This window comes from Ictidomys tridecemlineatus, unplaced genomic scaffold (genome assembly GCF_052094955.1).
Source record: "Ictidomys tridecemlineatus isolate mIctTri1 unplaced genomic scaffold, mIctTri1.hap1 Scaffold_847, whole genome shotgun sequence".
NCBI classification, from domain to species: Eukaryota; Metazoa; Chordata; class Mammalia; order Rodentia; family Sciuridae; genus Ictidomys; species Ictidomys tridecemlineatus.
Window position 1 is genome coordinate 37303 of NW_027526098.1, and position 27828 is coordinate 65130.

At 43.2% G+C, this 27828-nt stretch overlaps 1 pseudogene; it reads right to left on the bottom strand.

The window, feature by feature from the left end:
- The window catches only part of LOC144374735 (cysteine/serine-rich nuclear protein 1-like), a 37900-nt pseudogene extending 12535 nt beyond the window's left edge, over positions 1 to 25365 (bottom strand).
- Between the last annotated feature and the right edge of the window lie 2463 nt (positions 25366 to 27828).

Below are 27828 nucleotides of genomic sequence, written 5' to 3' on the forward strand. Positions count from 1 at the left end.
CACCAAAATGAAATCTCTAGTCTTGGGCCTTCTGAATTGATAATCATGAGATCCAAGAAATCAGCTCTAGGTCAGATATGTCCAGGAAGTTACAGAATTCTGCACAGGTCGGCTGTGTCCAGTGTAAGTGACTTCATAGATTGTACTTCAACATCCACTGTCGCAGTCCGGCTGCAGCAAAATACCTGGCAAAATAACTAGCTTGATCTGAAGTTTTGTCCGGTTCTTAGCAACACTGGAAATTCTTCCACCTTTGTTTTTCCTGGCACTGGGATGAAGGCAGGAATTCCGGATAGCTAAAGAAAATCCTGTAGTATTCCAGCAGGTGCTAAGAAAACAACCTTCTGAACAATTTAGTACATTATCTCAAGCTTTTTTACATTTGAAATAAGCCTTAATAGTGCTCATTACTCATTAGCTTTCAGGTGTGGGAGAACCATTGTAGTTACTGGCCTTGGAAATGGTCAAACTTCAGGGACGAATCAGGCTGTCTTCAGCCTGTAGCATCCCAGACAGCCCCAGGTGGCCCAGGGGAGTGTCCTGGACTCAAACTGCTTCTAGGCACAGGGAGCAAGAGCCTGTGAGACTGTGCCTCCAGGTCAGGTTTGGATTTGGGCTCTCCTAGTGGCATCTCTCTCCCCGGGCGGGGGCGGGGCTGCCACCAGTTGGAAAGTCCTTGCTGTTCCATGACCGCCTCGCGCACATGGCAGCCGCCACGTTGATTCATGCACCCTCTGGTAAGGAAAAGTATTCAGTAATAGTCTTTTGCTGTAACTTTTTTTCTGATAATCCTTCTTCTTCTGAATTTTCTTCTTTTTGACTAGAGTTCCTGGGCTTCCATCAACACATGCCCTAACTATTCTTGGTTCCATTAGGGTGCCTCTTTCCCTTATCAATTTACTTTTCACCCCTTCTATATTTTCATCACAAACATACAATATACTGAGACAAAACAAGACACAAACATGCTGTATCAATCTTCTCCATTTTTTCAAAATGGCCATTTTTCCTCTCGCCCTATCTAGGGAGGAGTAGATTTGTTCCCGTCCTATCTATGGATGGAAAGCTTTTTTTCATCAACTTACCCCTGAGTGTCCCGGGGCTCCCCGTACGGGCCACCATCTGCCACAGTCTGGCTGCAGCAAAATAACTGGGGGGTGACGAACAACTTATGTACATTGATACAGCAGGAGTGGGAGCCGTTTATTGTAGGACAGCAGAGGTATTTATACATTCCACACAGCTTATCTAATTAACATAAACTAGATACAGCAGTCAACCAATAAAGAATCTCCACACTTAATGGCTCACTGGCTGCCATTACTTCATAAACCACTCCCTCTGGCAAAATGCCAGGCGCCATCCAGACTTGTTTACAGATTTTAACATTTGCCAGGTGCCATCCTGACTTGTTTACAGACCCTAACAATCCACCAAAACTGAAGGCTTGTGGGTAGGGTCACATGGCAAATGTCAGTTTGCTCAGGTGGCTTTAGCAAACTATCAGCAGGGTGTCATGATGTGTACCAGTAGTCTAAGCTATACAGGAGGCTCAGACAGGAGCATTGCTTGAGCTCAGAACTTTGAAACCACTCTGGGCAACAGAGAAGATCCTGTCTCAAAAAATGAAAAGATAAATTACTACACACTGGGCTGAGCTTCAAGGGATATAAATTCCTTCATTAGCATGGACATGAACTTTTAAACTTTCCTGTTCCTTAAAATTCAGTAGGTTTTAGATTGAAGGGATTTGGATTTAGAGGGGTTTAGGTGCTGGGTCTTCCTGAACAGTGGGATCAGACCTGTTTACCTTGTTTTTCTCATCAGTTTATTTGAGTGTCAATGGTCCATGGCATGGAATGGGAGTAGAGGGTCAAATAGGAGTTGGAGTGTTTTTGTGGTTCAGATATACAGACAGGATTCCAATGTGATCATCTTTCTTCTAAAAACCTGAAGTCTAAATCAACTTTCTTTGCTCAGCAATAAAAGAGAATACAAAATCATAGCATTTGCAGGTAAATAGATGAAGTTAGAGAAGATAATGCTAAGTGAAGTTATCCAATCCCAAAAAGCCAATTGTCAACTGTTTTCTTTGATATAAGGTGGATGATTCATAGAGGAATAGGGAGAGGGAGCATGTGAGGAATAGAACTCTAGATAGGGCAGAGAGGTTGGAGGGGAAAGGAGGGGGCATGGGATTGGAAATTATGGTGGAATGTGATGATCATTATTATCCAAAGTACATGTATGAAGACATGAATTGGTGTGAATATACTTTGTGTAAAACCAGAGATAAGAAAAATTGTGCTCTATATGTGTATTTGTTTTAATTTCTTTTAAAATTGAAAGAAAAACATTAATTCTTATGCATAATATAATATTTGATATATAATATCAACATATTGTCATAAAACCATAGGAGAGACTATAATTTTTAAATTTATGTATCCATTGAGTTTTCAGTTGAGGAATGAGTGCCTTAAGGCAAAAGTGTTCCAGGGGCCAAGGGTCAGGGTGGGTCTCTGCAAAGGGCAGAGGGCCACAGGTTCTGTTGCAATTCCCCAGCCTCAGGAAGGCTCAGCCTTTGATAAGTAGCACTGGGAGAGACCAAGTGCTTTGGTCTGAGCTAGCAAATGCACCAGGAAGAGAAGGAGGTATCTCTCAACTTGACCTCCACTTAATTGTTCTATGACACCTTTACTTGTCTTAACTAATCTGTATACTATTTAAAAGTTTGTCTTTTAATAATCATCAGTGTCTTTTGCATCCATTTAATAATTTAATAAACTTCTTAATTGAATTATTATTGATACCATTTGCATCCATTTTGCAAACTAAAATCTCATTATATTTTTGTAGTTTTTGTGACTCTACAAACATCTTGCTAAAAGTCATTACTTAAATTTCATTTCACCAGAATAATTTCCAGGAATACAGAAAAGGAATGAAAGTGGAACATGAGATTAATAGAGAATTGATTTTATCAAATATTTCTTTTCTGATTAAAGGTCCTACAAATCCTACAAATGATGTGTAGCATCATTACCTTTGTTTAGTGATTTAGAATCTACAGGATTCCACATCAACAGGGAGCCATGTTTTCATAACTATAAACATTTACATATATGGAAAAATTCTTAATGCTTTCTACATTTTGGAGTTATAAGGTATTTAATATGTCCTAGAACCTCTATACAATCTATTCCCTTTGGGATTCTAAGGATTGCCTTGTTTCTAACTATGTGGATCATTTTTATCTTGTACTATGAAAGAACAGTATTTTTTCCTTAATGGAGTTTCTTGTTTCTGTGAATGAATCTGTGGAATAAATTTCTAAAAGTGAAATTTCTATATCAAAATAGTATATTTAAAACTGTTAGAACCCATGGCTATGTTGCATGTTAAAGAGTCCTACCAAATTCATTCAAACAACAGTATTGAGGAAGGTCTTTCTGCCAATATATTTTTTTAATTTCTTAGTTATACATGGGCACAATATGTTTATTTTGTTAGTTTTTAAGTGGTGCTGAGGATCGAACTCTGTGCTTCACATGCACAAGGCAAGCCCTCTGACACTGAGCCACAACCCCAGCCCTTTGCGAATATTTTAAGAACATGGTTATAATCAAAATTTCTTCTTCTTTTTTATTTAGCAGGAAGCAAATCCAGGGACTCATTGCATGCTAGGCAAGTTCTCCACCACTGACCTACATCCCTGGACCCTGTAATAAAAGTTTTGGACACTTTTTAATATGCTATTTAAATGTGTATTTCTTTTAATTTGTGACAATATTAGCAAGGCCATGATTATCTTTCCTACTACAGAAGTGTTTAGTATTGTGTATTTATCTGTGGGAATTTGAAAAGAGTTCCATAATTTATAATGACTTTTCTAATTGATTTTGGGTGAATGACATTGATAATATCTGTCAATAATTCATACTGTCAAAGGGGCAGGGATCCACTCCCAGCAGGCTTGGCTGGTCTCCTGGCCTCTGGCGCAGGCAGGGAGCAAAGCACTCTTACAAGGATCACCACCACCAGAGGTCTCTCTTGCACCTCACACTTGCACCTAGAACACAAGGGAGCCCCACCGGGTGGTTGATAGTGGGGCACCTTTGAGATCCCCGACTTTCCTGGGTGTGCCTGTGGCTTCTTCATGTTTGCAGACACCCTGTCCAGTACAGGAGGCTCTGTGTCCTGGTGCGAGATGTGTGTGCTTTTGGAAAGTCATCTTTCCATGACCAATGTCAGAGAAGATGCCCTTGTGGTGTAGATTGCAGGTTGCAGTGCAAGTCTTGGCTGTCATGGGTGATAACTCTTGACTGGATGTAGAAGGGCAATGACTGGGGCCCAGGATATATTGAGCTCAGGGCTAGAGGCCTCTGAAGCCCTGGTGTGTTATGCTCTAATTCAGGACCCCCAAATGACCACCAGAGACCAAGATGGATGTAAGCAGCAAAGAGGTGTTTATTGGGACGTAGCTCTGTCCTCTGCATACACAGAGCAACTGATGATGCTGACAAGCCAGGAGCCTAGGGTTTGCAGCAGTTTTATACCTTCTTTGGAGTAGGCAGGGACCCCACATACATCATAGGATCTCTTAGCAAATCATCACACACACCTCGGAAAATCAAACAACAACTCTAAAACATGATTAGCATATCAAGTGGCTGGAAAGAATCTGAAAAGAATTTTTGGTTAGTTCAAGTTGACTCACTTAAAATTGATTGGTTTAAACCATGAGGATGTCACAAGGGGGGGTCTCTGCCAAGGTTCAGGGCTTCTAGTTTAGATATTGGTCACCACACCTAGGTGGGGGCTGTCTGGAATTTCAGATATTTTGATATCTTGGCTTATCTTAGGCCATCACCATCTGCAGCTTTTGGGAGAACTGTTTCCACAGAGCTTTTCTGTGGTATTTTCCTGACTTTAGGACTGCAGTAGGTCAGGAGTTAAGTTTCAGAGCAAAATGAGGCCCAAGTAGAATGAGGTTGCTTAGGTCTTTCACCTGATCTGCAGAATTCCAAGCCTGTGACACACAGAAGAGAAAGTGATGTTCCATGGCATTTGGGGCCCTAAACAAGGTGCCACCAAGTATATGGGACTCAGGAGGCAGCAGATTTGTTGTTTTGAAACTTCTCTGGCCTCCAGGGAGTTTCTGATCATTGACTGGAATCTGGGTGATGTTTGCTTTAATCCTGAAATGAAATTCCCTTGAAAAACCAGCCTCTACCTCAGAGCAAAGCCTGTCCAAGGAAGGGACATGACCTTTGTCCTCGGAAAGACTCACGGAACAATCCTAGGTACATTCCCACTCTGATACGTTGTTTATCTACAAATAACAGGAGAGATCTGCTGTGCCAGGTGTCCCTGACTCAGTCAGGCTAGGTGGGGATCCATAGCAACCCCCTAGCAGCCACCAATCAGCATGAGACAGGGAAATTCCTGGGATGCTAGATGACCCTCCCAGTAGTTTATGGTGGTTGATAACAAGTTGGGAAACCATGTAGTTCAGCACATACACCCCTCTTGGCTTAAACCAATCAGTTCAAATGAATACCCCTTTTGTATTGACCAATCACCCTTACCCAACTTGTTCCCGCCAGTGAATGTGCTAATCATGTTTTAGAGTTGTTGTTTCATTTTCCCTCGGTGTGTGATGATTTGCTAAGAGATGCTATGATGTATGTGGGGGTCCCTGCCTTCTCCAAAGAATGTATAAAACTGTTGCAAACCCTGGGCTCCGGGCCTCTCAGCGTTACCAGTTGCTGTGTGCGCAGGGAGGACCGAGCTAGCTCGCAATAAACACCTCTTTGCCGTTTACATCGATCTTGGTCTCTGATGGTCTTTTGGGGGTCCTGAATTCGAGCATAACACCATCAGAAAGCTCAATTAATGGGATTAACAACAACAACAATTATTTGTTAGTCTCTGTAATAGGAAGACTTGCTCCATATAAGACAGTGAAAAGTAGATATTTTACTTCTGCCTTTAGCAGGGTTTTCAGCACAATATCTAGATAATCACAAAATGCTTTGTTTGTAAGCCTTTTCATTCCTGAACTCTGCCTGTGTGTAGAGTACTTGTGATTAAGCAATTTAAAAATGGGCAATGAGTTTTGTTTTTCACATTTGGTGCTATAATCTGATTGGCCTATCACCTCATACCCCACTCCATTCAATTCATAACTTGATAAATGAATCTCTAATATGATAATAGGAGGACTTGGGGCTCTTTGGAGTAAATGAGGCCATAATCCCTCATTAAGTGTATTTATGGCCCATTCTGGAGATTTTTTTAAACTATTTTACAGATATCAGTCAGTATCTTCTAAACACCCAATAGGATGAAGCTATAAACCCATAATAAAAATGGGAAGTGAAAATTCATGAAATTGTGGAAAGCAAAAAAAAATTAAATAATATCCTGATCAAGGAAAAAAAGCACAAGGGAAGAAAATACAAAGATAACTAATAACAATGGAAACACACTATACCAAAATTTATGGGACGAAGCAGGTACAGTGACAAGGGTGGTGTATTAGTCAGGGGTTCTCTAGAGAAACTGAATCAAAAAGAATTATGATTATAAAAAGGGGATTGGTTAGATTAGCTTACGTGACCAGAAGCTGGGTAGTCCCCAATGGCCGTCTGCAAGCTGTAGAGCCGGAGGAACCAGTAGTTGCACAAGTGTCTGAGGCCCCCGAAACAAGAGAGATCAAAGTGTTCTCCTAGTTTGAACAGAAGGCTTCAGGAAATTCCCTGGACAATCCCTGCCAGAGTCCACTTTGGAGGAATGAAGAAGCAAGAATCCAATATCCTCAAGTGATGGCATCAGCAATCAAGAAGATGAGCACTTGCATTTGCTGCTGCTGCCTTGTTCTTCTACCTTTTATTCTATCCAAGCTACCATCCTTTTGGAGGGTGCTGCCCAACTTTAGGGAGGGTCTCTGCCACAGTCTGGCTGGGCACAAAATCACGAGCCACTCAAGCAGGAACAAACTTTATTTTTGAAACTGCCGCCAATACCCCGTACACGTCTGGGAAGAAGCCGGTCCACACACGCGGTGTTCTCCCGGAACCCCAGAACAAGTTCCTCCCCCGGAATTCCCTCCTACTGTACTTCCCCAACCAATGGGAACTCTCCAGGAGTCCCGTAGCAGGCGAGGTGAACAGCAGGAGTCCAATATCCATATGAATGCAAATCTTAACATAATCATATCATCTCAATGGCTAGCTGGCGTCACCTTTCAACCAAAAGTGCCATGCATCATATTACTTGGCTGTGGCTCTTAGCATCTGCCCCCTTCTGTTTAATTAAGCAACAGGCAATGTGGCTAGGGACTGTGCCTTTTAGGTTTGTCCAATTCAACATATGGTTCTTATCCGTCATCGGAAAACTGACCTCTAGGCATCAGCCTCCTGTCTTAGGTTGATACCACTGCAATTGGATCATACCCGTCACTGACTACCAACCGGTCCAGTATATAGCCATACCTGTGGATAGGCCTATGCACCAGTTGGGGGGAGGGGTGAGGTTCTTTGCCTCACCTCAGTTGGCCCCCAAAATTAGACCATCACTAGTAGAAGGGAGGAGGATACAGAAATGCCATGACATCAAGTCAATTGACGGCTCTTTAGAAAAATTGCAACACTGGTGACACATCAGCAAAGATAATTCGCTATATCAATATATAGAGCACAATGCATACAAGTGATACATAGTCCAGGCAAGTTTTGTAAGCAGTTCAAAGCGGAGGACTCTATCAACATGTCCATTTCCTCCCAAAATAAATCGGCTCAGTGATTGAGCATTACTTGTTGAGTTATTATTCATTGATGCATCAGTTTATACAGTTTGTTGTGATAATTATCGAAGAAGTTGTAGTTTGGTTTCATCTTTGTCTTCACTGGCACTGGGATGAAAATAGGGATTTTGACAATGAGTTCAAGAGGGTGTGAAACCGTTAAAAGGTAAACGGGTGGGGTCCAGCCCGTGGACTGTGTGAGGCCGGTAGCAGCCCCCGGTGCACCGGGCCCCGGGTCTTCCCGGAGTCGAGTTGCTTGGGAATGCAGTCCAAAGCGGGTGGTAAACTCCATCTAAGGCTAAATACTGGCACAAGACCAATAGTCAACAAGTACCATAAGGGAAAGTTGAAAAGAACTTTGAAGAGAGAGTATTTTTGGGATACAGAGCCGAGTGGAAGTGTGGATTTTGCCCAGAACGTGATTTTCCCCAGGACGTGTTTGTAGAGGGCCGGTGTGAGTTCAGGAATAAAGAATTGCTGTTTGAATCTACAAAGCTGTGAGTGGCTCGTGATTTTGTGCCCAGCCAGACTGCGGCAGGTCTCCACTTAAATTGCTGTCCCACATGTCAATCATTCCTAAACACACCCTCACTGGCACACCCAGAAGCCTCTTAATCATTGACATGTCTTAATCTTAACAAGTTGAATAAATGCTGACATTAACAAAGACTACCAAGACTGAATTTAAATCAGTACTCAAACACAAGGTGAGGCTGGGGATGTAGCTGAATGGTATAGAGCATTTGCTGGAGGCCCTGCCTGGGTTCAGTGTCCACCACTGGGGAAAAATAAATAATAATAAGTGAAAGCTCTGGGCGTAGTAGTTTCATCAGTGAATTCTATGAAAAATTAGAAGAAGCATGGCTGACTACTTTCAATCTTTTTCAAAATATTGAAGAGGACCCGGAAAAAAAACTGTAGACCTCTACTCCTAATTCTATTAGTGATTATTTGCAAGTTGGATTATAGAGAACTGCCAGTGCATGAATTCAAGAGATATTTCAATTATACTAATATTTCATTTTTCAATAATGTATCTTGCAATTGATGCTGAAAAAGTTGTGCATGAAATAAAGTATTAAATTAGGGACTGTCCTTCATTTCTGATTCTTCGTGATTGTGTTTATATTGTTCAACACTTAAAAAAATAAAAATAGATAAAAATTTTAAAAAACCTATTGCTGAAAATTGAAGTATTTCCTTGAAGACACATGAACATCTCTATAACTGATCTGGGTCATCAATTTCTCTGGGAATATACTTTACTTAGCATGTTTTGCCTTTCCTTGAAATATTCTTTTTGAATCTGACAAAGTAGAACATCTCCCTGTGGTGTATCAAAAGTGTAAAAGTAAGACTTTTGCAGTGCACTATAGTAAATGGAGGGTAAGGGTCCAAACGTTTAGACAACTCTGGGGTTAAGCCCTGTGAATGTTTGGCTTGAGAATACTTGTAATTAACATTGATCATGCATTAATACCGGGCAGGATTAACAGGCAAGGGAAAACCCTGTCTGCCCCCTGTGCAAAGGGGACCCCACCATCCACCCCTTGTCTAGCAAAGAAAAGATACCTGCCCAGGGCCCATGCTGGCATCCAGCCAACCTGACTTTCATTTCCCAATCTCCAAATCAAACACACAAGTGAAAAACAATTGTTTCTATAATTTTATTATACAAGGGACAGAAAATTTTATGGAAATTCAAGAAGGCATAAACTTCTCACTTGATTACTAATCTGAGAATTGTTTATTTTAACATCGTTTCTTTTCAGAGGATCATCCACTACAGCATGTTCTCGGTGTCACAAGTGCTCTCAAGTCAAAGGCAGGCAGCCAGGAGTCCAGAGCCTTAAAAGCTAAAGTCTCTGCATGGGAGTGGAAACCTCAGGCAGTGGCTCTTGGCACCCGCAATGCACGATACTAGAAAGAACATGGGCAATCTCAAGATCGCTTGGTCGAAGGGGGCAGCATGAGCACTGGTCTGTCTAGTTTCTTAGAGCATCCAACTCTCTTGGTGGGGCCTGCGGCTCCTGCTGGGTCAAAGGCTTTGGGCCAGGGCAGGCAGGCAGCTCTGGGCCTCTTCTCAAAGTGCTGTGTGATCTGGATCCATGGAGGGGGCAGTCAGAGCTGAGAAACCCACAGGGTTTTAAAAGTGGTTCAAGATTAGAGTCCTGGTGATCCCAAGAAAGGAAGCCCAGCCTGGGATAAAAAGGCAGAGACAAGGGCCTAGGATTTGCTTCCATGAGGGCCAGCAGTGCCTGTGGCTCTGGAGCATCATCTCCACAATCCCAAGCCTCCTTCGCACATCTGGGAAAATGCTTGTGCATAGCTGTAGACTCTCAGAGGAGGAAAAGTCTTCAGAGAACTCTTGCCTGATGATTTCTACTCTTCTGGGATCGTCTTGATCTGAAGCACAGGGTATGGAAGTTAGTGGAGATAGGATCTCATGAGTATATTCCTCCTAAAGGGCAAATTCAATCATCTTGGATGTCAGTTTTGATTGGATTGATTTTGTTGATAGATAGGTTTAAAACAATTTTTAAAAATCCCAGGATACATATCACTGGTTGCCATGGCCTACATCTTACTACCTGGTCTCCAATGAGAGAAAAAGAGAGAAGAGGGAGAAAGAGAGAGAGAGAGAGAGAGAGAGAGAGAGAGAGAGAGAGAGAGAGAGAGAGAGTGAGTTAGCCTTGGTGGAGGCTGACGCTGGAGGATTGCAAGTTCAAAGCCAGCCCCAGCAATTTAGCTAGACCCTAAGCAATTTAGGAGACATTTTCTGGAAAAAAATATGCTGAGGATGTGGCTCAGTGGTTAAGCAGTTTGGGCTCAATCCCTATGCATTACAGTTCTCAAGAGGAACAGAATCAACAGGAAGTATGGTTATAAGAAGGGAACTTATTAGGTTGACTTACCCACCAGAAGCTAGATCATCCACAATGGCAGTCTGTAGGCTGGAGAATTGGAAAAACAAAGTATCTGCACAGTCCAAGAGGCTGAATCCCCAGAACAAGAGAGATCAGGGTGCTCCCCTAGTAGTAGACCAAAGGCTTCTGGAGAATCACTGGCAGAGTCCACTTTGGAAGAACGAAGAAGCAAGAGTCTGACATTCAATCACAGCAGCAATCAGGAACTTTTCAAGAGGAATTAGCTTGCATCTGCTGCTGCTTTCCTGGTTCTTCCAACTTTTATTCTATCCAAAACATCATCTTATTGGATGGTGCTGACCATGCTTAAGGAGGGTCTCCTTTCTGTTGGCTATCCCACATGCCAATCCTGTCTAGACACATCCTCATTGACACACCCATAAGCCTCTTAATTCACCATATCTCTTAATCTAATCAATTTGATAATCAAGATAACCATAACACCTGGTACAGTAAATAAATAAATAAAATAATTAATTAATTAATATTCCAGGGTCCCTTCACAAACAAACACACACAAAATGAGAGAGAAGATAAGAAGAAGTTAGAGATGGATAGTATAGGGGAAGGGATTTTCTGGAGGTCAAGGGTTGGGTTACCATGAACACAGCCAAAATAGTAACCGAGGAAATTCATGTGGCAAACTACACATAAAGGGGATTAGACTTGAGGAGCAATTTAGAACATTGTTCCCTTACAAAAATATCTAGGCTGGGTATGGTTGTGCTTGCCTGTTACTCTAGGACTCAGGAGGCTGATAGGATAATCTTAAGTTCAAAGCCAGCCTCAAGCAAGTTAAGGAGGCCCTAAACAACTTAGTGAGACCATGTCTCAAATATAATATAAGAAGGCCTGTGGATGTATTTTGGTGGGTAAGCAAATCTCCAGAACTCCCTACCACCACCCAAAAACTGACTAATAAATGCTTCATAACGTTTGTTGATTTCCATCCCTTGATTCTCAGGATGATTCTGCTTGAGTCTGAGAGGTTGGCCATCTGTGCAATACATTCCTGCTCCATGCTTGTGAATACACTGGTCTCTAAGGAGAGACAGGCACACAGAGAGAGTTGAATGGAGTATTCAGATGTGGTGGGTTCAGGTGTAATTGTTGAATTATAAATTGTAATTGTAATTGTTGACTCCTAGTTTTTATTTTTATGTTTTTAATGAATAGCTACATTAAAGCACTTTTTAAAATTGTGGTGAATACCTCTGATAGGGAGGGACCAATGCCAAGGGTCCTGAGTTTCACAAGTTTAAGTTCCATTCCTACAACTTTATAGATGTGATACTCAGCAGGTGATTTAAAATCCATAGTCTTCATGTTTCCATCTGTGGACTGAAAACAAAACCTTTCATAGGTAGTATCATGATACAATTCATCCATCAGTGACAAGTAGACAGCTCAAAGCAGAAAATCAGTTGTTAAATTATGATTATTGTATTATCATAATTGATGAAATCGTAAATACAATCTAAATGACTAATACATTATAAAGGTTTCTAATGTGTGTTTCTGCTGTGAACTTATTGCTTTTCCTCATGTCATGTGCTTGGAGCAGTTACATTCCAGTGGATCTTTCCTTCAGTTTATCAGATATTCTAGTTACAAAAATGTGAGTGCATGAAAGCAGAGCTGTCCTTGACCAGACATTTATCTTCAATGAAACCAAGTCAGTTTAATTCAGATATTTAGGGAGCATGAATGGTAACCTGCCATGAGTGAAATTCTGTGATGGATGCAGCATATAGAGACTTGAAGAGCTGCTTCCTACTTTTGAAGAGCTTATGTTAATGAGTGAAAATTAAGTGAAAGTCAAGAGACAATGCAGGACACAGCCAACTCTCATACCCCATGGTGGCTGGTTAAATGCAAAGTAACCTAATGTTCATGATGACTCTATCAGAACCAGCCTTTATATGAGCTGTGGTGGGGGAAGAGACAACGGTAGGAATAATTATGAGAAATAAGGGAATAAAGAGGGAAGAGAGTCATCACAAAAATTGAAAGGGATAGAGGAGAAAGTAAAAATAAAAAGGAAAGAAAAGGAGGGAGAGAGGGATGAAGGAAGGAAGGAAGGAAGGAAGGAAGGAGGAAGGAAACTGTGGACATCAGAAGAGGCAGATGATTGTAAGCTGTGGCCCAGACAGCCAATAGTGGCAGGTTGTAGAGTTCAGTGGAGAGAATGGACTCTCCACACCTGGGTCATGGAACAAAACTTCTCAAAGATAAGCTTTTAAGGATGAGACAGGCATAGGTTCAAAAACTGTATGTATGTATAGAAATATCACATTGTAGTTCACAAATATGTTTATTTGTTGTGTGTCAATTGACAACATTAAAAAAGAGAGACAGAGAATTGAGGGCATTGGCAATACTGCTGACTTCATCCAGTGAACTCATCCAGTGCTGGGGCCCAGGTGTGTGCTTGGCTCAGTCTCCATGGAATTGGGGGCTCTGGACATGCCTGATACCAAGGAAGCTTTTCCAAGTTTGATGGATGGAGCTCCAAAGCTTCAGGTTTTTGATCCGGCTAAGCAATGTCACTGGTCTGGGAAAAGGGCAAAAGATTCACTCAGATACAGACAGTGCACACGTAAACTGTGTTGCATGGTACAGGATGACAGAAAACAAAACCCAAATACTCATCTGAAGAATTGATGCTTATTTGATTTGAAAATTGCCTGAAACCTCATAGGATCAATGTGAAGTTTTTATCTTCCTGGAAGGCATGGCCTGATCAGCTTGTGTTTCCTTGAATGCATGGGAGAGGGAAGGTGTTTGGAGGGAGGGATCCAGTTCCTGACCATTTCCACCGAGTACAGGAAGCCTGTGTGTGTCAGGCATGCCTAGACAAGGACACCAATCATTGTCATTCTCTTGTCACTTCAGAGAACATTGCCTGGTTGAGATGAAACCCAGGTTAGACTATGATAAAGGTCAGATGACGGTAAAATTACAAAAGTAGTTCATGCTGGGGCTGAAAAGCTAGGTGCTAAGGATACAAGTCAGGTGGGGAAATTAATGAATGCATAATTTCATTGTGTACTGAGTGTCCCAGATAGTGCTTCAATTTTTTTTTTAAATTTTGTTACCAGTAGATTACCTTAATCAAAAGAAGGGGACTCACTATATGTGATTTTCAGAACCAAGGGCAAGCAAACTGAGTGAATGTAACATATGTAACATTTTCAAAGAGCCCCCCCTCCCCAAATCCCTATTCTGTTTTTTATAATTATGTGCTTTGTATTATTACCCATACCCAATTATATTCTCTTCTACTTGTTGGAATTCTTCCATTAAGAATCTCTTTTATTTTAAAATGTATATTGTAATATTTTATCCATTTTATACAATATTTACTTTTGTGTGGATATATTCTATTTAATTTAAAAAGATTCACATATTTTTTATTACTTTTTATTCATTTGTATGTTTCTATGATCTTTTACACACATTTCACCTGCCTCTTCCAAATCCAGCATATTATCCTCTGATGAGTGAGTTTGCCTCACTCCACTGTACATCCACCCATGGACAGTCAGATCACCATCATCAAATATAGTAGTCACAGAATTCCGAGAAAATCTGTCTAGGACAGACATCCAAGAATACAACTATACCATGGAAAATGTAAAAACTTATAACCCAAAGGTTACTGAGCATTGCCAGATGTTCTTTAGGATAGCTGCTACATTTATATTCTATCACAGCTCCCCCACATACTTGGAATTACACCATATTCTAATACTTTTCTGTGGGCAGCTTGCTTCTGAAGAGTGCAGCTCTTGCAGTAATTTCCATTCAGGGTGTTCTAATTTCTCACACTTTCTCTTTTAGACAGTGATTTTACTCTTTGTGCATATTTTACCTTGGAAGTTTGTGGGTTTTCCTTTTTTTAAGTGCTCTTCAATCCAAAATGCTCACATAAATATCCTTTGTTCTCTTCTATATGTGTTTATTTCATTAACATGGATGCAGGAGACAAGCCAGGATTTTTCCAATCCTTTCTGGGAACAAGAGTAAAGTTAGGCTCCTGAGTCTACCCTATGGGTAGGGACTGACAGTGGTGGTGCTTCATGGGTGGGGAGAGACCTTGAAACTGAAGACCAAAGAGCTGCTATATAGCTAAACCCAGAAAGGAAGTTTTCCAAGTAAAAGGCTTTAATCTGAACCAGACCCTACTTCACCCTAATCCCACTTCCACTGTTGCTCAGAATTTGAGGCTGACTTTAGGACCAAAAATTGCACTTGCCTCTTTAGATACCTCGCACATGAGCTAAAGTTCTGGACTAGTTTCTCAACACACCAGAGAGAGAAGAGACCTTCTGTAGGTAGGATGCATAAGTCAGAATCAGCGATCTGTCATTCTTCAGTCTAAAGTGGTAGAGGCTGCAGAACTGGTGTTATGCTTGAATTTGGGACCCCGAAAAGATCACCAGAGTCCAAGATCGATTTAAGCAGCAAAGAGATGTTTATTGTGAGCTAGCTCAGTCCTCCGTGTGCACACACAGCAACTGATGATGCTGAGAGGCCTGGAGCCCAGGGTTTGCATCAGTTTTATGCATTCTTTGGGGAAGGCAGGAACCCCCACATACATCATAGCATCTCTTAGCAAATCATCACACACACCGCAGGAAAATCAACCAACAACTCTAAAACATCATTAGCACATACGTTGGTGGGAACAAGTTGAGTAGGGGTGATTGGTTACTACAAGAGGGGGATTTGTTTGAACTGATTGGTTTAAGCCAAGAGGGGTGTAAGTGCTGAACTACGTGGTTTCCCAACACGTTATCAACCACCATAAACTACTGGAAGGGTCATCTGGCATCCCAGGTATTTCCCTTTCTCATGCTGATTGGTGGCTGCTAGGGAGTTGCTATGGGTCCCCACATAGCCTGATTGAATCAGGGACACCTGGTGCAGCAGATCTCTCCTGGTATTTGTACATAAACAACTCAGCAGGGTGGGTATATGCCTAGGAGTGCTCTGTGGGTCTTTCCAAGGACAAAGATCATGCCCCCTTCCTTGGACAGGCTTTGCTCTGAGGTAGAGGCTGGTTTTTTCACTGGTAGATGCCAGAAACACCACTCAGAAGGTGCAGGCACCAAGTTCCAGTGGGTTCCCAGGCCAGGTTCACAGGGCTGCCATCTGCTGCTTGTCTTCGAGGCTCAGAGCTGTTAAGTATGTGAGACTTCTGATCCTGCTTGTCACCATGCACGATCAGAATCCAGGACACTGGTCAGACAGGGCTGTTGGATTCACAGACTCCTTGAGTGCCTATTCCCCTGTCCTGTACTGCATGGCCACTCAGAGGGCCACTTGCCCTCCAAGAGCTCCTTTGGCTCCCAGCCTGCACTGGCTTCCCGCTCCCTTCACATGGCTGCTTGCTGGGGCTCCTGCTGGTCAAGAAAGGAGCTTTCCCGGTTTGGTCCTCTGGAGGACCCTCACTGGCGCTCTCCAACCTACTCATCCACAGCAATATTCCTTTTGCGTCCACAAGGAAATTCTCAAATGCACACATCTGTATAGCAAAATAAACATCATACATTTCGTAACATTCTCTTGGGAACATGAAAAAATCAAATCAATATTTAAAGCCATGATTTGAAGTTGATTTTATGGATTCTTTTCATGAGATGAATTAAACTGCCATGAGGACCTTTCTGGAAGCTAAAGGCAGAGACCGGGAAGGCACAGGCACAAGTGCAAGTGCAGGCTTGGGCCCTCTTCTCCTGCCCCTCTGCCTACTCCAGCTCCTGTGTGCCTGCACCTGCATGCGCATCCCTGATGCTGGGTGGACAGTAGCCCTCAGAAGGAAGGATTTGGTGGTGCCCTGCTCTACTGGCAGGGTCGCATCAGTACCTATGTGGCCCTAGACCTGCTTTTACCTTCATCAGTCCTTTCCTCCATAAGAGAAAAATCATATCTGTTGGCTGTGTTGGTTTAAAGGCAATGTTAAAATTTTATATCATATGAAACATTTTCTTTGAACTTGGAGTTTTTGTTTTTTCTGCCTTTATTTTTACCCCTCCCCTCTTTGTGGCTTTTGAAAGAAATTATATTTATTTGCATGTGGCTTCAAAAGTACTGTGAGGCCCCAGCTAGACTCTGGTGGATGAGTCGGTTCTGGTTGGCTGCCTATTCACTCCAGGCTGAAGCAAGGTGAATTCTAAAGCCTCTCACATGAGCTCTCCTCCACGCAGCTTCGACACAGTTTCTGCCATGAGGGCGATGAGGCAAGGATTCCATAACTACAAGAAGTTAAGTTCGTACTCTTTTTTTTTTCCTTTAAACCCTGAACTTTTGGCTCTTGATTTAAGTCTTACCATGAGTCCCTAGGATTCTCCAGTGCAGGCCTGCATCTTGAGCCTCACTCAGCAGAAGGAGGAACACATGTGGCAGGAGTTCACATTTGGTGGACCCTTTTATTGGGCAGGTCACAGAAAAAGGCAGGAAGCAAAGTGAAAAAGAAACTTGTCACATACCGTCTGAACAAACACAGAGTGTAACTGGAACATCCTATCTCCAGCTGAGGGTCTCTGGGGGAAATGGTGAGAATCCCAGAGGCCAAAGGTGGGTGACTGAGGCAGACGGGCTTGTGGTCTAGTCCCTAAAGTGCCTGCATATCTGTCTTGAGAGAGCTGGAGGGTGAACTAGTGCTTCTGGGAACTAGTGCTTCTCACATTCTGAGAAGCTATTGAGGAGCTGTATAGTTTCAAAACATTCATGCATATAAAACAAGTGGAACTATGAGATACATACCATTGTTTCAGTACCTTTCCATCACTTAATAAGTTGTAACTATATCGTGAGATTTTGTTCATCAATTTTATATGTCCTGATTTGGATTCATAATATTTCTAATGCCTTATTGCTCAATTTAAATGTTTGGATTGTGAACATCTTCAGCTTGTAGGTGTGTGTGTGTGTGTGTGTGTGTGTGTGTGTGTGTGAGAGAGAGAGAGAGAGAGAGAGAGAATGCACCAGAGAAACAGAAAGATGTACACTGACCAAAAAGTTAACATTTGGGTTTGAAGTATAGATGTATTCTAAATTTAGGTTGCTTCCTTACATTTCCCTTTAAAATACTACACCCACTGCCATCCTACTTATGTTGTCAAAGTGTAGTTTGCCCTACTATGTGAGGATAGCTCATTAAAACAAGCTAGAGTATATTCTAAAACTTTTCTTTGTTTGTAATTTTTAAATAGATTTTATGCATATTGTTCAGTCTCTTTCAAACTGTAAAGTTCTGTCTGAGGAAAGACCTACTTATTTATAGACAAAGTAAAACAAGTACAATTTTTCCTCAATGTTTGTAAATGTAGCCTCTGTCACGTGAGTTGTTCGTTGGTAAGTTTTCTTCCCTTCCCTTTGCCAAGTATTCTAAATTGTAAAGAAAGTTTGCACCTAACTTACCACTATGTTCGCTGCTACATAGCCTTTCTTTAGATTGATGAAACCTAGATCATTTGGTGACCTTCAGATTACATCAGAATGTGGAATACACCTCCTAAGTCTTCGCTTCTGTGCATCAGTTAAAACAAAGCATGTATATTGCTGTGAGATCTGACTTGCAGAAAAGTAATCAGTGTGGCTAAAGAAATATAGGAACTATTCCCAGGAGGTTCATGTTGGTTGGAGTGTTCTGAGGAGGGAAAACTGTGAAGCAGACAGATGCCCTGGATGAAGATCATCCCCATCACACCTTCTTCCTGCCCATTGCTCATTACACCTCATTTCCCTCCTTTTACAACCCCATTCATGCACCTGAGTTCCCTGTGGTGGTCTTTCTGGGAATGATGTCTGCACCCCAACTTCTCAGGGTGCAAACTCTTGAGTAAACCTGATTGTTTCTGAACTCTTGATTTCCGGACCTGGATGTGGTAACACATTCAGCTTTTAACAATTTGAGTTCACTGGGGACCTGGATCTGCATCCTTCTCATGCCATACACTCACTTCTGAAGGGCCCTTTCAGTCCCTTGTCCTGAAATACCAAGCAGGAGAGTAAATCTTTCCCCCACATGAATCTATTCCCCCAACTCAAGCTCTGAATCTCCAAAAATTGATTCCTTTTTCTGTACTGAACACTTGCACTGGATGCACTCAGACATTTCAATACTAAGCCTACCCTCCATGTGTATTCCCTGTGTTGAATAATGATACCCAGAATCGTTAACAGTAACTCAGAAATCTAGGATGAATGTTCCCTCCATCGCTGTCTCATTCTTTTTTTTTTATTGGCATCCTTTTTCCTGTTCTTCCTTTGAACTTCCCTACCTCCTTCACCATAATCCTAACTCTAATTCTATCCAGAGACTGAACACTTCATGCCATGTTACTTATCACAAGTTTAAAAAATGAGATATTACAAATTTCAAATCCAAGGCATGGAGAGAGAGAGAGAGAGAGAGAGAGAGAGAGAGAGAGAGAGAGAGAGAGAGAGAGAGATTGATTTTCAATGAGTTCACTGCTTAGCGACAGATTAACAGATACATCCCACATTCTCGAATATATTTTGAAATTTTCACATATAATTAGGAGTTTTCTTAATGAAGAGGATTATGAAAGAAGGTCAGGATATGCCACCCTCAATGTATGCCACTTTAGCATAAGGATTATTTTGAACTAAAGGCAGTTTACTAGAGCTACCACATCTAGCTTATGTGTGAACTTTCTGGACTATGAACATTGACCAATCCAGAAGCAACAAGTGAACTCTCCCACTAGTCCTCAAAGTTCCCAATTTTCCATTATAATGCCTCTCTTATCTATAGCCAATGTAAGCTAAATTTAAAATGATTTATGCTTTCCTTCCTTACATTTTTATGATAAGAATACTTTTGGCTCTTAGGACTGGTAGACATATTTCCAGCCACACTCTAGCCTTGCTGCTGGTAGTTGTGGAACTTATCTTGGGACCTGTCCCTTTTCTGGCTAGCATCTGTCATGGCCCAATATGGACAGTGATTTCAGGGAATCCTCAGTTTAAAGGGGTTTTGTTTAATATCACCCCCTATGTACACATTCCCCTTTCTAGGGAGAATGATGTCTGCATTCACTGTCCTCAGTACATGTTCCTAGGCAAGTGCACTAAGACTCACACCAAAGTTTAGTGAAAGAAGAAATTCTCACTAGGTTCTTAGTGGTTCACATTAATGCCATAACATTCACGAACTCAAGATGCCTTGTGTAATCTGAACTCAACTAGGCCCAGGTTCATGCTGTCCCCACGCATTGCTGCTTTCCTTTCACAGGAGAGACACACAGTTTTAACCCAGAGCTGGGTGCGCTCCTGGAATCAGTAGCTGAATACAGCCCTAGATTATTAGAAATAACTTACCCAAATCAGGAAAAAATCTTCCACAAGTATATTGGGAGTGCTACTCAGGGAGCTCCTCTTTACCCTGCTAGACTAGAGAATCAGGATACTTACAATCCATCCATATCTTCTAGAGAGCATCTCAAAGCAAACTCCTTTGAGCTGCAACAAGGATGCAAAATTGACACTTAATGGCCAGGGGGGAGGGTGAATTTTCAATCCAGGAGACCAATGGAAAAATGCTCTCTTTTTGGCTGGTGAATAAGGTGACACAGTGGAGTTCTCTGTTGAGACAAAAGGCTACAGGAAGAATTGTGCACTGTCTATTTCAGTGTTACTGACCCTGGGAAATGTTCTCTTTTACTTCTGCTCATTGGTTGCCCTGGTCTTTATTTTCACCTGAACTACCTGGCCCAGGGGTGATCACTGTTACCTCAGTATTGAGCCTCAAATTGACATTTGAAAGAAGGAGGTGGAGATCCTTGCTATGGTTTAAGTATATCCCGGAAAGCTTATTCATAGGAATCTGAATCCCCCCATGCAACAGTACTGGAAGGTAGGGCCTTATAAACATGATTAGGCCAGCAGGGCTAGGCTTCAGTGACCTTTACAAAAGGGCTTTCAGTAATGGGCCCTCGCACACATGTTCCTGTGCCTTTCCATCATAGGACAAGGTAGCAAAAAGGCCCTTGTCAGTCACCTGCACCATGTTCTTTGACCTCCTTGACTCCAGAACCCATTAAGAATGTATTTATTTTCTTAATAAATTGCCTGGTTCCTGAGATTCTGTTATAGTGACAGGAACCAAATTAAAATAGTTGTTACAATTAGGAGTTTTCCTAATGAAGGGGATTATGAAAGAAGGTAAGGATATGCCCCCCTCAATATATGCCACTTTGGCATAAGAATTATTTTGAACTAAAGGCATTTGAGTTTCTGAAATCTCTCCTTATACCTAAACGTAGGGCTTTCCCAAATAACTTGATCATCATTAGTACTCACCCTAGGAAAAATTACATCTCCCTCTGATTAGAGAATTTGCCACCACACTCAAACAGACATTCTCTACAAACTATCTTAATTCCCTATTAAGGTGAGTGTAAGTTCTCCAATTTCACCACTTGGAGTAATTAGGTCTTTCTGTGTTGCCTCCATACACACAAAACTTACAATTCATAAATCTGTTATGCCTTTGGTCCTGTTCAGCTGTTTCCAAATTATTTCACAGTCCCAACCACAGCTATTGAACCTACCAAGGTGGAGAAAAAGCTTTTCTTTGTTTTCCTGGAAAGCATGGACATGTGTTATTACTATCTCTCTAAGACATTACTGCATAGCTTCTAATCCATGTCCACATTTCCCACAAGGTTCACTTGTGCACATTGCTGTGCTTCCAAACTTCCTTTCTGCATTTTCGCTTCAAATGCAAAAGCTGGGTTTGGCTTTTGCAGGGTCTAGTGATGCCAGCTCCTGGAATCCCAGTTCACTAGTATCCTAACAGTCAATAGTATCCTAACAAGTCTTGTTATTGTGCTGCTTATCTTGGTTTAGTGAATCTTTCCTTAAGGACATTTTACAGACATTTTACAAGACATCTCTCTCTGTTTAAACTTTGTTTCCTCTTTCCATTGCAAATGAAGACAGACACTGTGAAAGGCTCCACATCATGTTTTTCTGTGCCCCCAAATTGGCCCTGGGTGGTTGAAACCATGGCATGGCACCTATACACCTGACATTGCCAGCCTGCCCAGAATGTAGCCAATTTCAGGCTGCCAATTTCTCCTCATGGGGAATATGCCCTTCCCATGATCAGTCTCTGGCCATTCTCACAGACGCACACCACACTGGAATTAGACTGAATTTGAAGGCCTGAAGTAGCTCTGATGCACACTCCTTCAGGGGAGTAACTCCTATCAAACTCCTCTTTAGATTCCTAAAGGGGAGTTGGTTACCTTTACCTCTAGGGGTGCCTATTCCAACATTTCTGTTAAGGTGCAAGGTTAGGTTGGAGGAGAAGGGTTGGGGGTTTAGCTCAATGGTATAGCACTTGGTCAGCATGCCTCAAGTACCTAGGTTCAATCTGCAATACTGCGAAGTGAGAAAGAAAGAAAGAAAGAAAGAAAGAAAGAAAGAAAGAAAGAAAGAAAGAAAGAAAGAGGCAAGGGGTGGGTGAGTGGGAGATAGAACTAATGAGCCCCCAGTTTTGCTTTAAACAGCTCTCTGCCCTGGCCTCTTGGTCCTGATAAGGTGGCTATAACTTTTCCTGTGGGGATAAGGCACTTCTTTCTTCATTCTCCAGACTCACAGCAAAGGAGGCAATTGGAGATGCTTCAAGTACCAAGAGGGCTTTGGCTAGGGGAGGAAATGGTAGGATAGTGGGGGAAGACTGTAGTAGCCAGCTTGAGAAAAGGTGAGATAAGAGTGCAAACGGGGTCCTCTAATCTCTCTGGGGCACCTGTCCCTTCCTGCAAACAACCAAGGTTCATCTGGGAAAAGATGGAATTGATTTGATGGGACCAGCCAGAGGAGTGTGGGAAATCTTAAGGGCTGCTGGAGATGCACATGGTGGAGTCTTCAGTCTCTGTGGGGCATCCCTTCCAATAGTGCAGATTTTGGGGGGAAGCATAAAAAAGTCGTGGGACAGAGCAATTTCCTTCTGTGCAGTGGCACTTCCATACTTTGTAGAAAATAATAATTCAGAGGCATCAGTCTTGCTTGAAAAGTGAGTGGAAAGGGAAGATTCAAATGCTTGAAACTTTGCCACCATAGCAACATCTCAAGACAGAGAAACCATCAATGACTCATTTAAAACATTGACAGAACCCCAGCTAAGTAACTAGGGAGCCCTAGTTTGAAGGTTTGGGGGCAGAGTTTCCTGTCACAAAGAGATGCGTTTCTGACTCATAAAAGCGCTGAGGTGTCTATAAAAGGAGAGGGGTCGCAGACCAAAACAGAGGGGTGGCATGCAAGGAGGGCCCAGCACTGCTTCTTACTAAGGGAGCTGTTGGTGTCTGGGAGGCCTTACTTTTCCCTTAGACCAGCCTGATCCCTGCCTGCCTTGGGTGCTACTCAACCTGCTCTCATGTGCAGCCCTCTGGGTCAGTAGCTGGAGATTTAGGTAACTGAGAACTGGGACTTCGCCAAGAAAAATAAAGGTTTTGTTATGTGGGAAGCCCGGGTTTGTGGACAGCCAACAGCCAGTGGGAGTGGAAATCTCACTAGCCACATTGACTCACCGACACTGCCACTACCTTCTAGAGCTAGCTTAGATATATACCTGCTGCACTGTTGATGGAGCCAGAAGCAATGCCTTTGGCCTCAGCAAAGCCATAAGCTGGGTTTGGCTTTTGCAGGATCCAGTGACGCCAGCAACTGGAATCTCAGTTTACTAGAGCTGCACCCAAAACGAAAGGAACCTGCTTTTCTCCTTAGCACTGCCTTTAGGTGTGCGGAGAGAACGTTTCTCCCCACCCTGGGCGGTCCCTGTCTCTGTCCTAGGCCAGTTGATACAGCCTTTCCAGGTCGTCCTTCCAGGTGTTCCCATTTGCTCTCTGATGCAGCAGCACACTCCTGACAATTTTCCGGTTACAGCACATATTTGCACCAAGCCTGGGTGGCAGTAAGGCTCCTTTCTTTGCATCACCAGATTCTAGGTAACAGCACCATGGTTGGCGCCAAAGTGGAGGTTGGCACCAAAGTGGAAGTTTGTCTCTAGCAGCAATGGTAGTTGAGGTCCTTTGGGGAATCTCAGCACACCTTTCTCTCCCGCCCACTTTCTCTTGGTCTCAGCTCAGCTAGTTGTTCTGTGTGCGCGCTTTCTCAGTGGCACCACAGAATACACAGCTCTGATGGGTTCTAACTTGCAGTTTCTGCGGTGTCCCTGAACAGAGTTCCTTAGTGGCAGCCCTGCTGGCAGGCCATGGTGCCTCTGTTCCCAAGCCATTCAGCTATAGTGGCGCCTGCACTTTTTCTTTCCCAGAGCAGTCTTCCCGAGGCCCTCCTTTCCTTCTCTACCAAAGAACTGAGGTTTGTTTCCGTGGAGGTCGTGACTCTGTGTCAGGATCCCTGGCCTCCCTGGGTCCTGCGTCTATTGGCTTAGCAAGCTTCGAATTAGAGGCGCCTGTGATTTCCATTCCTTGTCCGCCCAAGTACCAGAAGTGTCCAGTTTGGAGGCAAAGCTAGAAGCTGAATAGCATCCTGGGGTCCCGCCTTGGGTTTCCTGGTCCTGGAAGTCCCCGTTTATCCATGGCCAGTTAGGACTTAATGCTGGATAATACTGGAGGGTGATTGCTTCGTCCCAGCAAGTCCAGGATTGGCCATTTCTTTCCCTTCTTTTCTTTTCTTTTTTCCTTTTCCTTTTTTTTTTTTAGAAAATGAAAGAAAAATTTTATTATATGCAGTAAAAATAATAGTTTGGTTTGATGCAGGAGTCACCTATCACACAATAACACTTTATGACACCTGGGATTCTCTGAGACACCCAACTCCACGGGATTGGCCATTTCTTAGCATTTATTCCAGCCTCTGGTGTTTAAATGGCTCCTGCCATTTAAGTGGAAGCAAGTTCCGGATTCGTGAGAGCAAATTCCATTTCAGCTTTGTGGATGATAATTATGTCGGGTACAAAGGTGGGTACTGGCTAATGCCATTTTTCTGAAAGGTCAGTTCAACAATTGCCACTTTAGCACTATCCGCAGTTTCTTTTTTCTAACAAGTTTGGTTTTGCAATGGAGAGTTCCGCTTTGACTACATTCAGAATTTGTACCTCCTAAGGAAACTCAATGTGCCACAAAAGCCATTTCTCAGTTGCCGCAGTTCCATTATCTCGGTATCCAACCATGGCATGTAGCTGCCTATGATTTTTTTACTCACATAGAAATCAGGGAACACCGGCTATTGGGACTTGTAGGCATCCCCAATATCGGTCTCTTTTTAATTTTAGAAAATATTGGTTTAGGCAGAAAGGGTCTCCGTTTACATCCCACGGGTATATCACAACCCAAGATCACAGTGCAACAAACCATGGTTTGCAGTTTCCTTGTAAGGCTCTCTCTGTTTTGTTCATTTTGAAGAAATTTTTCTGTTGGTAAATTTTGCTGTGCATTTTGCAGTGTTTTCGTGTTGGCTTTTAATAATTTTATTACTTGTTTGTACTTAGGTAAATGTTATGCTTTTCCTAGGGATTCCCTCAGTGCCGCCCAGAGCTTTCTGCCTCCTGACTTGTTCCTCCAGGAGCCAGTGTTACTGTTTAGGTGCAGAGTGGAAATCTCACTAGCTGCATTGACTCACCGACATTGCGGCTACCTTCTCGGAGCTGGTGTAGATCTAGATGCTGCACCTCTGATGGAGCCAGAAGCGATGCCTTTGGCTTAGGCAAAGCCATAAACTGGGTTTGGCTTTTGCAGGGTCCAATGACAGCAGCAACTGGAATCCTGGTTCACTAGCACCACACCCAAAAGGAAAGGAGCCTGCTTTTCTCCTTAGCACTGCCCTTAGTTGTGGAGGAGAGAACATTTCTCTGCACCCTGGTCGGTTCCTTTCTCCATCCTAGGCGGGTTGGTGGAGCCTTTCCCTGTCGCCTTTCCAGGCCTTCCCATTTGCTCTGACTGGCAGCGCGCCCCCCGACAGTTTCCAGTCACAGCACATATTTGCACCAAGCCTGGGTGGCAGTAAGGCTCCTTTCTTTGCGTGGCCAGATTCTAGGTAACAGCACCATGGTTGGAGGGAAAGTGCAGGTTGGCACCAAAGTGGAAGTTTGTCGCTGTCAGAAAGGCTATTGAGGTCCTTTTCGGAATCTCAGCGCACCCTTTTCTCCCGCCCACTTTCTCTTGGTCTCCGCTCAGCTAGTTGTTCTGTGCGCGAGTTTTCTTGGTGGCATCGCCGAATACATAACTCTGATGGGTTCTAATGTGCAATTTCTGCGGTTTCCCGGAACAGAGTTCCTTAGTGGCAGCCCTGCTGGCAGGGCCTCAGAGGCTCTGTTCCAGAGCCCTTTGGCTGTAGCGGCGCCTGCGTTTTTTCTTTCCCAGCGCAACTTCCTGGCGCCCTCCTCTCCTTCGCCGCCAAAGAACCGAGTTTTGTTTCTGTGGAGGTGGTGACTCTGTGTCAGGATCCCTGGCCTCCCTGCTTCATGCGTTTATTTGCTTTGCAAGCTTCCATTTAGAGGCGCCTGTGATTTCCATTCCTTGTCTGCCCAAGAACCAGAAGTGTCCTGATTGGAGGCGAAGCTAGAAGATAAATTGTGTCCTGGGGTCCCGCCTTGGGTTTCCTGGTCTTTGGAGTCCCCGTTTGTCCACGGACAGTTAGGACTTAACACCGGAGGGCGATCGCTTTGTCTGAGCAAGTCCGAATTGGCCATTTCTTAGCGTTTATTCCAGCCTCCGGTGTTTAGTCCTAAGAACTCTGGTTTAGCAGCAGCACCTGCCATTTAAGTGGAAGCAATTTCCGGACTCCTGAGAACAAACTCCATTTCAGCTTTGTGGGTGATGGTTATGTGGGGTTCAAACATGAGTACTGGTGAATGCCATTTTTCTGAAAGGCCAGTTCAACAATTGCCACTTCAGCACTATCCGCGGTTCTTTTTCCTAACAAGTTTGGTTTTGCAATGGAGAGCTCAGATTTGACTGTATTTGGGGTTTGTACCTCCTAGGGAGGTAGCCACCAAAGCCAAGTGCCAGTTCCCTTATCTCCATATCCTTGGCTTACAGCTGCCTGGATTTTCTTTTTTTTTTCTCATAGAACTCAGGGAACACTGGCTACTTGGACTTGTAGGCATCCCCAATATCGGACTCTTTTTAATTTTAGAAAATATTGGTTTAGGCAGAAAAGGTCTCCGTTTACATCCCACGGGATATCACAATCCAAGATCACACCGTGCTACAAACCATGGTTTGCAGTTTCCTTGTAAGGCTCTCTCTGTTCATTTTGAAGAAATTTTTCTGTTGGTAAATTTTGCTGTGCGTTTTGCAGTGTTTTCGTGTTGGCTTTTAATAATTTTATTACTTGTTTGTACTTAGGTAAATGTTATGCTTTTCCTAGGGATTCCCTCAGTGTCGCCCAGAGCTTTCTGCCTCCTGACTTGTTCCTCCAGGAGCCCGAGTTATGGTTTAGGTGAGGTGTGCCCCAAAAGCTCACGTGTGAGTCAAGACAAAGTTTGGAGGAGAAAGAATTGAGCTTAATTAACCTTAATTTAATGGGTGAATGAATCCCTGATGGGATTGACTGGGTGGAAACTGGAGGCCCTTGGGGTGTGGCAGGAGGAAGCCATTCCTTGGAGGCATGGCTATGGAGTACACTCCCAATCTGGCTGGTGGAGTCCCCCACCCCCAGCCACCAGACCACCGCGTGAGCTGCTTCCTTCCACCACCAGGAAGTTCTGCCTCACCCCAAGCCCAGAGGAATGAGGCTGGCCTTCCATGGACCAAGACCTCTGAAACTGTGGAGGCCTTAAATAAACTTTTCCTTCTCTATAATTGTGCTGGTTGACTCCTTTTAGTCACAGTAGCAAAGAAAGCTGACTAAAACAGCCAGGAAGCGGGGCTCCGCCTCCAAGTGGCTGGTGTGCATCTGAGTTCTGCTGCTGGCACTGCTCCTAGCCCTATGGGGAGTGGGGGTTTCTCATCAGCCCTTGGGGCATCAGCGCCCAGTGGATTTCCAGGTTTCCGCTCTGCTCCAAGTGCCCCCAAACCACGACTCTCTCTGGAGACCTGGTGGTTCCCTGTGCAGGCGCTTTCTTGGTCCTAGAACTGCTATTTTCCC